The sequence below is a fragment of the Xiphophorus couchianus genome, chromosome 24, assembly GCF_001444195.1.
Source record: "Xiphophorus couchianus chromosome 24, X_couchianus-1.0, whole genome shotgun sequence".
In the NCBI taxonomy this organism is placed as follows: domain Eukaryota; kingdom Metazoa; phylum Chordata; class Actinopteri; order Cyprinodontiformes; family Poeciliidae; genus Xiphophorus; species Xiphophorus couchianus.
In genome coordinates, this window is record NC_040251.1 from 4749571 (window position 1) to 4762123 (window position 12553).

The window sequence follows — 12553 nt, forward strand, 5'->3', positions numbered from 1 at the left end:
TCTATTACAACCTTGTACTTATTTGTTCCACTTTGCAAAAGCATTCATCGGTTTTCTGAATTTATGCTCTTGCAGGAGACAAAATGGATCAAACCTGAGATGCTAGTACACTTAGCATGTTTTCGTAGCACTAAAAGTCTGAGCAGCTTCGGAGCTTTATAAGTTGATATATACTGGTACATTTTTTAAATGTTTTATATTTATATGGCAATACACCTAGCTGGCTGCCAAAGTGCTCCGTTTGAGCAGCAATGTATTTAACCTAGCCTAGATGTAAAGAAAAACTAGTTAGATCAGTTCTTTGTGTTTAATAAATGAGCATTCTAATGAATTAATCGGTTTATTGTCGCCCAGAGTTTTTCAGTGGAAAAGAACTATGAATTAGTTATGGAAAACCCGCCGATTGGTATGTTTTTAATAAAAGGTCATAACTAAGACATTTGTAAGAAAATGCAGTCAGGAAGTTGAAGCAGTTAGACTACACACTTGCTTTGCAAATATTTGGTTTTATTTGAAAAGCAGGCAATCCGGGAGTGCTATTTCTGAGGTGTGGATCCAGTGGAATACATCACAGGGTCTTTGGCGTAGAAATGGAAATTAGCGTTACATGAAAGCTGCTATACTTTATTATGTTCATTCTCAAAGATTTCTTTACAGAAAAAAATAGCTCGCTAGTACTGGAGATGTTTACTTGCTAGCTTACTTTGCTAGTTTCATTAGTCAACAGTTTAACAACTGACTATTGTTTGTGTTTGGTAACCAAAAGAAGTCCAACAAGCTAATCTGCTTATTGTTAGGATTAAACAATTTTTGCAAACAAAAGAAGGCATCAAAGTAAGGATGCTCACAAAAGCTAGCCCAACTAATCAGTTTCACAAAAATGCTAACGGTTTGAACAGCTGGCTTTTCTTAACGATAGAGTTTTAAATATCTCAACTAGTTGCCCGTTTAACCACAAGTGTATACTATTTTTCATAAAAAGAAATCTCTACAAAGTACAGATATTTTTCCTAGCTCTATTAAACGTTTCTTGATACAGAGTATCTTGTTACTGCATTCGGTGTAAAAGACATTATGGTAAATCAACAACTACACGTTAAAAAAAAACTGACATTTTCTTGCCGAGAACTTTTTTTCTTTATGGCTAAAACATGACAACAAACAAGAACATTAGATAAGAAAATGAAATAGTAATACAAGTATTGGTCATGGCTGGATTATTTTTGGCGGTAAAAGCAGTACTGCTGCTTTCGTTGGTGTGTACGCAAAAAAAAAACAAATGATCGTCTCACTCGCACAGCAGCACTGAAGGCCAGTCCGCTTCAGTTAGCCAGGAGTGGATCTGTGCAGAGATGTCTTCCAGATGAATTGGTGGTAATGAGCGTGTAGTGGAACTGATTCCTCCTCCTCTTTCCACCCACCCAGTAGCCCTCCACTCGCTCTCCTTTCCTCAGGGCTCAGGTGTGCAGCACATGGCATCACTCCCAATTCCTCTGACTCTTTTTTTTTTTTTTTTTCTCCTCACTTTTTCTTGCATCTGCTGCCATTTACCCCCCCCCCCCCCCAAAAAAAACTTCACCCCGTCTTGTTGTATTTGCACTCCTATTATTAGCTATGTTATGTGGAGCATGCCTCCGTGATGACGCGGACACTCACCTGGACCCGCGCTCCCTGTGAAGATGGTGCCAGTGGGCACGCCGTCAGCTCGCGCTCGCACGAGGGGCAATTTTCAGAAAACCAAGTACGGTTGTTCAAGCCGCGCGGCCCTGTGAGGGACGACAAAACGCACAAATAATGACACCTTCAACAACAGGGGCAGCTAAAGAGCAATGCGATCGAGCAAAGCAGGTCAGCAGACTGGGGCACAGAAAAAGAAGCTCGGTGTTCTGAGGCAGAAAAATGCCCAAAATGTTAAAAAATATATATTTTTCTCGCCACATTCTTTTTGGAGAACATTTCTTAACACATGAATACATATGCTTCAGTTTTTGTTTTGTTTTTTTCCACAAGCACACACACAGTTAGGCTCGTCTGGGGCAGGTCCTCAGGGATGGAGGGACTTGAAGGAGTGACTGCCTAATGAGGGAGAAAATCTGTTTTACTTTGGGACAGGAGGCAGAGCAGCAATCAACACAGATTGTATTTACATTACACATGCACTAATTAAAGACGTAATTGACATCAACACAGAAACCTGGGTGCGACCCACTTAATCATTAAGGATTCGTTTTCAACACTCCTGAAAACTATCCTTCAAAATATTCAAAATTAATAACTCATAAATATACATAGAAACAGACCTGTTACTTCTAATGGTGACAATTAGACTTGCGTGCGTGAACAAACTCACAGACCTTAAAAGTGCAAAAGACTACATTACTTTTTCTCCACTCAGATTTAGTTAGCGATGTTTCGTCGGGTGATGTCAATGGCCGACGAAACGTCGGCGGACAGGTGCAAACACGTAGGAAACGGGAACACACGAATGATGGAAACTCCAAAACACAAACAACAGGAAACTCTGAAAACGAAAAAAATGCAGGAAGTAAAACGCCGCCACGACAACAACAACAAAAAAAATATGCAAAAGGAAAATGTTGCAATCACAAAATACCGCAAATAACAAAAACAACAGCAACTGTAAAATTCTGCAAACTTGTGCCACAAAATTGAAGTCTTCCAGACCACAAGGGGGAGTTGCCCGCCAATTAGTAAGGGACCAGACCCTCAGTGAAAACGGGATGTCATGATTTAACATAATGTCCAGCAAGTTCATGTATTCTTCAATGTCTTTTTGGTTGAATTCTTTTGTTGACCTGTGTGAACAAACGTACTAAAAACATGGCTGACTCGAGTTAGCCAACAGACTTCCTGTCACGCTGTTTTCTATCTTGAAAACACGACACGCGGAGAGAAAGGAAATTCTGTGACAGGACGTTCTGTCAGATCTTTGAAGTACATGCATGACGTTCGATATGTTCGCAGCTGACTGTCTTATTGGTATTGAAATCAGGGGTGTGGAATTCACTTTTAAGTTGTGTTAAGTTGTCTCCCACTTTAGCTATTATGACACTGCTATGTTCTGACTGACTAGGAAAAAGACTTTAATGCTGTTTAAAATCCCTTAGCTAATTAGAATGAAATTAGAAAGGTGGGACTTTTCATTTGATTTTCAAGCATCCACCATGCTGACGTGAGTAGATTTTCATCAGTTCAGACAGCATAGTGTAGCACAAGATTAATGTACTCTGTTAATGATTATTGTTGCTTACTTTTGCATGCTCTGTGGAACAATATGTAAAGCACGTGATTAAATTTAGATACATTCCAGATATCTAACAAAGCATGACGTCATTTATTCCTCTGAGTTTTCACTGTATTTATTGAGGACAGCAGCTTTTACAGAACTTTATAAAGCTCTGGTAGGAAGCTAACACTTTTTAATTAACTAGATTTTCTTTGTGTGTTTTTCATAAAAATTTCAAATTGGTTGATTTAATTTGTATTTCATCTCACTCCATCTATGGGAACAAGGTCCGTGTATTTTCAGGCAGTTTGATTTTTCGCTTGGAATGAAAAATGAAAAAGCAAAAACAGACTCGTTTTTCGTTTATTAAACCAAAACCGGAAATTGGATAACGGCTCAGCTCGGCTCGGTATCCGATTTCCTGTTTAGTACACAAAATTGAAATGGGAAAAAAAACGGATGACGAGCGCTCAATTTCGATCTTCACACACTCCGCTATGCTTCTCCGAAAACTCCGGAGCACATTTCAAAGAAATTGCATGAACTAAGTGCATAGATGAAGCTGTGAGTACTACTTTCTAACCAAAAAAAAAAAAAACATCTTTAAACAAGTTTTTGTGACAAATTAATAGTGTTTTACTTACCTCTATTTATCACCGCTGGTGGCGCAGTGCAATGGAGGCCATCTTGCTGGTCCGGAGACAAAACAGGTATGGTTGCAGGATGGTGTGCAAAGCCACGCCCCCGTGCTCTGGCCTTTCAAAATAAAAAACTCAACTAAAAACTCAGGCCAACCATTTTTTATTGGTGACCAGATGTCCGGTATTATTTGGTTCTCACAGGAGCATTACTTAAATTGATTTGCGGTTGGCAGAGAATACTACAGTATATAGCGTGAAATGATAAGATCGTCTGTCTGCAGTCAGTATAATGTCTGTGTGATGCGGTCCCTGTGTAAGCCGGACAGAGAGAACTTCCGGGTCAGACCGCTTGTCAAAAGTGAAATCATGAAAATCGAAATTGAGCGTTCCGTTATCCGGTTTCTTTTCCCCATTTCCGTTTTGTGCGCCACATGGGAAAATCGGATGACGAGCCGAGTTGTTTTCCAATTTCCGATTTTGGTTCAATAAATAAAAAGCGGGAGGAAGAAAACACACACAAAAAAACCCGGGTCTATTTTTGTTTGTTCATTTTTCATTTCAAACGAAAAAACGAACTGCCTGAAAATACATGGACCGTCCAACTTTCTATATGGACTGTCTGCTTATAACTACATGCTTGTGCCTGTGGTGCCAAAAAAAATACGGAGGAATCTTTTTAAGTAATTTTATAATCCTTTTATAACTAAGAATTAAAAATAAATAATTAATGTAAAGAAAAAGACAGAGACTTTTCTTAGGCTAGTTTGACTGCAGGCACCATGTTTATCTGTGTACTCCTCACACGTCTCAACTACATTTTGCTTTTTCCATTTCTAATATGCATCTGCTAAAACCAGAGCTGGCCAGCTAGTCCACTGCTCCACATCGCTTATTAGCACAGGAGAGGGCACACAAACGTGTGGACAGGTGCCGTTATGCAGGGATTATGCGGGAGTGTGTTTCCTGATAAAGAATGGGTGTTTGACTTTGGGATTCGGTGTGCGATCAGCATGACTGGCCCTGGGAAAAGGCAGCAGACGCAGAAACTGTTCTTTTAATGGCGTCTAAAAACAAACCAAAAAAAAAACACCAATGTTTTTGGCTGAGATTTCAAAATTCACTTCAATAAAACCAAAGCTGGGCAAAATTTTATTTGAAAGGATTACATTCCCCCGCCCTCCTTTACATTTAGTTTAGAGCAAAGAGGGTAAAGGGAGAAAGTGTGAGTTATTAATCACAGGATGGAGGGATATTCCACCTGCGAGACAGCGTGCGGGGGCTGATAAAGGCGGGAGGAGGGTCGCTGTGTTTGGGTTTTGGATCAGAGTGGAGACCAGTGTGTGAACAGTACTCCATAAAGCACACAGATTATCAGGTCAGCACACACTCACACGCACGCACACACACCCCCTGAAGTGAACAATGGAGGAACCAAGTGAGCAGTCACACACACATGCAGAAAGAGATGCCATTGGATAAAACGCCGTCAGGCAGCATAGCCCCCAACAGGCCTCAGGAGGGCGATTCACTCTACTTCATATGTGGAGAAGTCATTAATATCAAGGATGTGGACAGAGTTTGTTTGTTTGTTTTTCAACAAATGACTTTTTAAATTTATTTTTGAACCCTTATTTTCAGGCTGCAATGAAGAAGTAGACATTTGTTTTATTTCTCGAATTTTAACTAATTGAAATATAAAATTTGCTCCAAAGCAGCGCTGTCCTGAAACGGCATCCAGAAACAACAGGCCGGACATGTCCCCACCTGCTGGTCAAATGCAGCAACTGCAACCAAGCTGAGGTTCCTTACAGGGCCGAATGCGTCAGGAAAAGAGCTAAACGTGATTAGATCATCATTATCTAATTAGTAAAACAACCACAAAAACACACACACACACATTTACATCAACGGCTTTACATTATGATTTATTTTAAGATTTTTTTAAAGCAGGAAAATTATAGATGCTCAACCAAGAAATATTTTTCAATGGTTTATATAAATTTATATCTGAACAGTCTCCTAATTATGATTTTTATTAACCAATACTTAATAAGACATCACATCTTTCAAGTACTGTACCTACATAATCATCTACACAGTGCTGTGAAGAACCTATTACAACTTTTTTCTTTTCATACCAGCATCTTTCAGGTCATCGAGCATATTTTTAAGTCACATAATTATAAAATTTGTTATAAACAAACAAAATAAATTGGTAAAGGAAAGATGTGACCCCGTCCTGTGTAGAAATGATGTTTTTTTTTCTTCTTATTAAATCACGAATTAACTGTGATAATTTCTCACCAAATACGCCTATGATTACTGGACCAATCAAATAGGAACCTCTCACAGCACGAAGTAAGTTGAAAATATCTTAATAAAACACTTTTAGATCATCCCACAATCTAAAGAACGTCAGGAGAAATAGACATCAGTTAAAAAGGCGCTATTAAGACATTTAAGGATTGGGAGTTTAGCGAATTACAATAACAGTCACAGATGGTTTACAACCTGGAACACTAGTAAACCTATTGGGCTACTGAAATTACTCCAAGAGTTCGTCAGGATTGAGGCAAACTGCCTCTAAGTTTTCATGAGCCGTTAATGCAAGAGATATATGTTGAAACAAGCTAACGTAATCCACTGTTCATAATATAATTATAATTATGAGCTAATGTGAAGCCACAACAAACTGGAAGATGATGAATGGTTTATCATTTAAAGTGAGAATGGAGCAACTTAAAGGCTTTGTAACAAACCATTGTAATCCAAATGTTTGTCCATCATAACAAAAAGTTGAACATATTTAGAGTAGTACTTATGTCCAGTTCAAACCACCTGAGGAGGAAACCATGGTTACGTATGTATTTTAGCTTTTCTGGTGAATTTGGTTCTAGAGTGGAACAATGACGCAAACAACAAACATGAGCAATTCCTCTTTTTCCAGAACAAACAAGCTTTTGGCACACGTGTGTGTGTGTGTGTGTGTGTGTGTGTGTGTGTGTCACGGAGATAGATGGATGTAATGTTGGCACAGAATCAGAGAGGACATCAACAAAGAGATCCGAATACATGCCCCGCTTTATAACACACACAGACGTGCACATCAGTCCATTGTGTGACAGCCTGGTTAGCTGTATATTTGTGTCAGGTGTGTGTCGGTGTGTGTGTGTGATCCCACATCCGGCCTTTTCAGCTCTTCGCCGACGAACTGCTGCAGAGAGGCTCCCTTCTGTGAAACAAAAACATCGCTCTTAACAGCCAATAAATGCTGCGTGCGCTTGTGATGTTCCTTTTCCTTTTTTTAATAGTGTGTGCACTTTAGCCAACAATCCAAACAGGTTCTCCCGTTGCCTCTTTCAGCCTCCACGGAGGACAGAAGCAACAGCTGCAATTAGCCCTTTGTGGCTAAGAAACCCGTCTGATTAGACGTCTCGTTAGGCATCGTTAAGGCTTTTACTAACGGGGCGCATGGATAATGAGCCTACCCACTGAAACAACCAAGACATTAATCATAGGATAAAACGCCTACGCATTTAATTGAAAGCAGGGGAGCAGAACAAGAGAAAGGAGTTACTTTACAGCGTGGAATAGAAAAGGCAAATGGAAACCGGCAACTGAATGAAAGCTGAATCTGTTCACCTCTTGTCTCTCACTCTTTGACCTTTACTTCATTCTCAAATGGTAGGGCTGCGGGAAATGATTTGTAGTCCTTGAAATGGAGACTTTGTAGAGACACACCTGGACACAAAGTGGTACGAGTTTACAAGTCCTCTAAAAAGTGTAAGTATTGGGGACAGGACGTTAACGCGCTAATTTAAATTCATTTATGACGTAGATTTTGACGTGTTTCAAATTTCAACGCAATTAACCACATTCGGCAGCAGACTGTCGTTATTATGCCTTAACAGTAGGTGGCGACAATGCCCTTTAGTGTGAGTCGAGTCTGCTATTCCACATCGCAGAGGAAAAACCCACGAAGATATGCTAACCGAGCGAAATGTTAAACTCCGGCTATATGAGAAGTGAACTGATTGTTTTTTTTTTAATTGTATTTTCACTTTTTAATGTACAATAATAAACAGTAATATATCAGCTAAATGTGTTAAAATGGCCACTATCTATGGTTAATACATTCTGGAACTTTTTCATACTTACTCCGATTAGTCAAATTTAATTATTTCCTGTTGGTGCTTAAAAGGACTGAGTCCATTTTTAGGGTCTTACTTAAAATGTAACTACTGCCACCTAGTGGGGGGTACGCTTGTCCAAAACCTGGACATTTTCTTTATCTTCGTATAGTGAACCCTCTGTAAAATATTCATAGTTTCACTATATTCGTCTGAAAATCCTAATAAAAGCTACTTTAGGTGAAAAAGTAGCTTTTTCACCTAAGTAGCACAACAATGAATATCTCAACAGGTCACATTATTTCCATCAATTTATCTCCATATAAAAGAACCAAAATTGGATTTTTTTTTATTTTATTTTGGGTATATTTTGCCTAAACAAAACAACCGGTGTCAAAACTGTTGTCTCCCGGGGTTAATACATCATAATCCCCAGTTAAGACGAACATTTCGAAACACTCCCAGCTAATCACATCAACAGGTCAAGATTTGCTGTCCACTTCCCCCAACAAAACCTCATTTTAGCGCTAGTCAAGAAGCAACACTTGAGCTGGCAGCAGCAGCAGCAGCAGCAGCAGCATGGAAACGAATGTAAATTGACCTAAAAGGTGCAGCGAAGACTAATTTGACACATTCCCTCACCTTCGTCACCCTCACCCTTTGCTATTATTACAGCACACACACTTTATACAAGACACCTACCTCACAAAAAGCATTAGCATATTTTCCAGATTAAAACAATGTGAACTTATAAACAGAACAGATGTATGCAAATGGCTGCAGCAATTTACCAAAACAAAGCTGGCAGCGTTGCCGCAGGAAGAGGATGGAGGGGGCGGAGGCGACAACTGGACTTTGAATTCAGGCACAGGTGGAATTAAAGGTGATCACTTAAAAAAAAAAAAAAAAAACAATTTTAACAAAATGCATTCTTTGTGAAAGAAAACGGAGCGGCTATAAGAAAAGGCACAAGAGCCAGGAGCTCAAACGGAAGAAGACATTTGCAGCTCCAACAAGACTCGACGCCATGCCCGGCGCCATGCTGGCGTCTTTTCTGGAACAATCGGACAAGCGAACGCATCTGGTGCACTTTGAAGCTGGACTCTGGCTGCATGCAGGCAGCAGCAGGTGTGGGTCTGAGTGCGGCGCGTCGACGCCCTCGCTCCAAATGCCGCCGCTCTGATTCACAGGGTTCAGCTTGCTTCTATTGTCACCGGCAGGAGAACGGAGGATGGCCTCGTCCCGGGAGAGCATTTTCGATTTGTTTGGTTAAAAAAAAAGGAAACGGAATCAATCAAAGCGCTCATTTGGTTGCTTTCTGTTGTAGCTAAAAATATCATCAAAATATTTCATAAGTTACCTTGGAAAAGTATCTACAGCTCCTTAACTTTTCTAATTCTGTCATGATAAAACCACACAGGTCTGTGTTTTTCATGGAGTTTCTTTTATGATGGACCTATACAAAGTGAAACATTATGAAGTGGAAAGAAATGGATTCTTACAGGAAAAAAAATTAAATAAAAATTTGACCACAACGTTTTTGACTCCATTATAACAAGTCATGTCTACAAGTTTTTTTTTTTTGTTTTTTTGTTTTTGCCCTGTCACTAGACGGGCTCCGTGGATTTGTTGTTTGCAAAATTCACAAATAAAGACCAGAAAATCCAGCTCGCTCCCCCGTGTCAATACAAAGAGGCAACTTTTCTCCCAGTTACAACTTTCCCTCAAACACCAAAGTCTGAAAACCTCAGTCTTTGTTCACAGTTACCCCAAATTCCTCATGACCTTAAACAGGAAAACTTTCCAGTGTTGCTGAATCTAAATAATTCAGCAATGAAGAGTGGGCCAAAATTCCTCTAAAGCGATCCAAAAATAAATAAAATCCTGTTCTGCTATTTATGGTGAAAGCCAGATGACCGTTGTTGGGAGTGGCAGGCACCACGTTGGTTTTCTCCGTTAATGAATGAAATCCTCATTGTATTTACTCAGGTCATCTTTGTCTAAATTGAAAATTGTTTAAAGGTGTGAAATATTTAAAAGTGACAAGAAAGAAAAAAAAAATCCCAACTAATTTCTGTTAAGGCTGCATTTTTAGTACAGTAAAGAACTACGGTTCTACGTGTATAAAGCAAGACGGCCAAAATAAGTGATGACAGCAGCTATAAACAATGAAATAATAGTCAAAACCTGCCGATGCTCTGAAGTGTTGTTGGCGTGTGAAGGCCTTAACATCTGAACGCGCTTAATTATATGCAGACAGAGGGGCTGGAGTGGCCACTAAAAAATGTCCAGTTGTCATAGCTACGGAGGCACTCCAGCAGCACGTCCCACTGAAGGGAAGGTCAGTGTAAACACAGCGGAGTCAGACTGGCAGACGTGCCACGGCTCTCCGTCACTTTCCCCAACAGCTCGGAGATGCTGCAAGGTCTCCGCCGGTCGCAAACTTTACAGAAAGGTTAGAGGGAGAAACATGATCACACCGACGGTGTGTGTGCCACGAGAGAAGTCAAAGCAGGTGCAAAGGGTTGATGCTTTCTGTTGGTTTCATATTTCTTTATTTTGATTTCTCTCAATACATGAAATCAGCGGTTGGAAAAACGCTTCAGCTTCTGTCTCCCAGAATAATGACCCTTTCAAGTTGACACATTATATTGTCATGCAACGCTCATGCTGCCATTTATGGAGCTCCAATGAACATTGTAAGTTTTTGCAATATTTATATTTCAATCAAGATATATATTTTTTTGACATTTTAATTTGATTTCTGCCAATGATTTTAAGAATTTCTGATTGGTTTGTGATCCACATTAGAGATACGACCACAAATATTTTACAGGATAAATACCATAATCGTCAAGACATTTTACAGAACTCGCATAGTTAGAGCAGCATGCATTAGTTAAGTTGTTTTATGTATCCTTTATTATCATTTTATATATACAGTGCTGGAAAAAAAAATAAAGACCACTGCACTGAACCCCATGGAAAACCTCATTCTTATTCAGAAATATTGATTTCTGAACTCTTCCTGAATTAAAACACTAGCATTGTTGTTTCTAAATCAATATGAACTTGTTTGCTTTGCATCATTTGAGGTCTGAAAGCACTGCATCTTTTTTGTTGTTTTGACCATTTCTCATTTTCCGCAAATAAATACTCAATTTTTGCTTGGAATTTCGGAGGCCTTCCATTTTGATTTGGTTGAAGTGAACTCTGGTGTGACGCTAATGTATATGTGAACAGCTTCCTCCAAAAGCAGGACGCGGACTGTAGCACAAGGAATTCTGGGTATGTACAACCTAAACAAACAGTGCTAGCCGGAGAAATGGATCATGGTTTGTTACCAAACACAAAAGAGAACACCTACCGTCGCTAAAATCTGAACTATTGTGTGAAAACATTGAACTATATCTGATCGAGGTTGTAAATGAGTATGCAAAAGAGCGTGGAAAAATATTTGTATTTCAAGACTTGTTAAAATCAGCCTAATCACTTGTGTTAGGTTTTGTAAAGACATCCATCCAATCAACCAATCACTCCTCTGTCCATCCACTCTAATGTGTTTAATTTGTGGTTTCATCAGTTTTCCACATTTAAATATCTGCAATCCATCCATCCATCCATCCATCCATCCATCCATCCATCCATCCATCCTTGTCTATACCAGCTTATCGTTGTAGGGTGCCCAGGGATCTGGTAAATATCTCTGGCGGTGTTTGGGTGGGAGGCAGAGTTGTCATAATTCTATAGTTACCTTCTGTATTCACATTTAGAAACAAAATGCACAGAAATCTAGAAATTAAAGCCTTGGATAGGCTGGGATCTTTCATTTTTTTCTGCGAGTAAAGCAGAATTGATTGGATCACCAACATCCCAACAGCATTCCTTTAGGAAACCAACACAAATTCTGCATTTCCCAAGGTCTCCTTTGAAAACCCCTCACTGACATCGACTACCCCAAACTGAATGAAGGCTGAAGGCAGCCTGCAGCGTGTTCACGCAACATGCTGCAGGCTGCCGGTCTGGAGCCAGTGCATTTGGAGGCACCTTAAAGTGCGGTAATTAGGCAGCCGGTCGCGTAGCTGTTCTTGCAAGAAATCTTGTCAGGCAGATACCTGCTCTCCAATTATCCAGGCAGAACGCGCGGCCGCTGAAGGGTAAAGGACCGGCGAGCGCTCGGTGGATGTGCTGCGTAGTGAACCGGTCAACTGAAGGAGTGTGTGCTAATAATGACCTGGGGCCCAACCTGCTGTCGCCAACAGTAACTTGTGACTCGGTGCCTTTGTTCGCCCTGTAACATCTGGCTCTGACCGAAGGGGCCGGGAGTGTGTTTGAAATGAGTTCAAGCCAAACGCTCAAAGAGGGTTGGTGTGTGTGTGCATGAGGGTAGCGAGGCGAGCGCAGCGAGGACTAAGGCGCGAGGAGTTGATCATCGTCGTGGAAACCTCTGAGGGGGGGAGAAATAGGGCTGGAAGCCCCTTCTGTCAGCTGGGCTCGCCAACGCTTCCCCTCGACTGCCCTCACACACACCCCCT

General features: G+C 40.3%; 1 long non-coding RNA gene across 1 annotated transcript in view; it reads right to left on the reverse strand.

Annotated features, from left to right (window-relative positions):
* LOC114140287 (uncharacterized) overlaps nucleotides 1-12553 on the reverse strand; it is a 47677-nt gene that overhangs the window by 27858 nt on the left and 7266 nt on the right. The window contains exon 2 of the long non-coding RNA XR_003594539.1: nucleotides 1657-1766. This is a non-coding gene — a long non-coding RNA (uncharacterized LOC114140287). The remainder of the gene's footprint in view (nucleotides 1-1656; nucleotides 1767-12553) is intronic.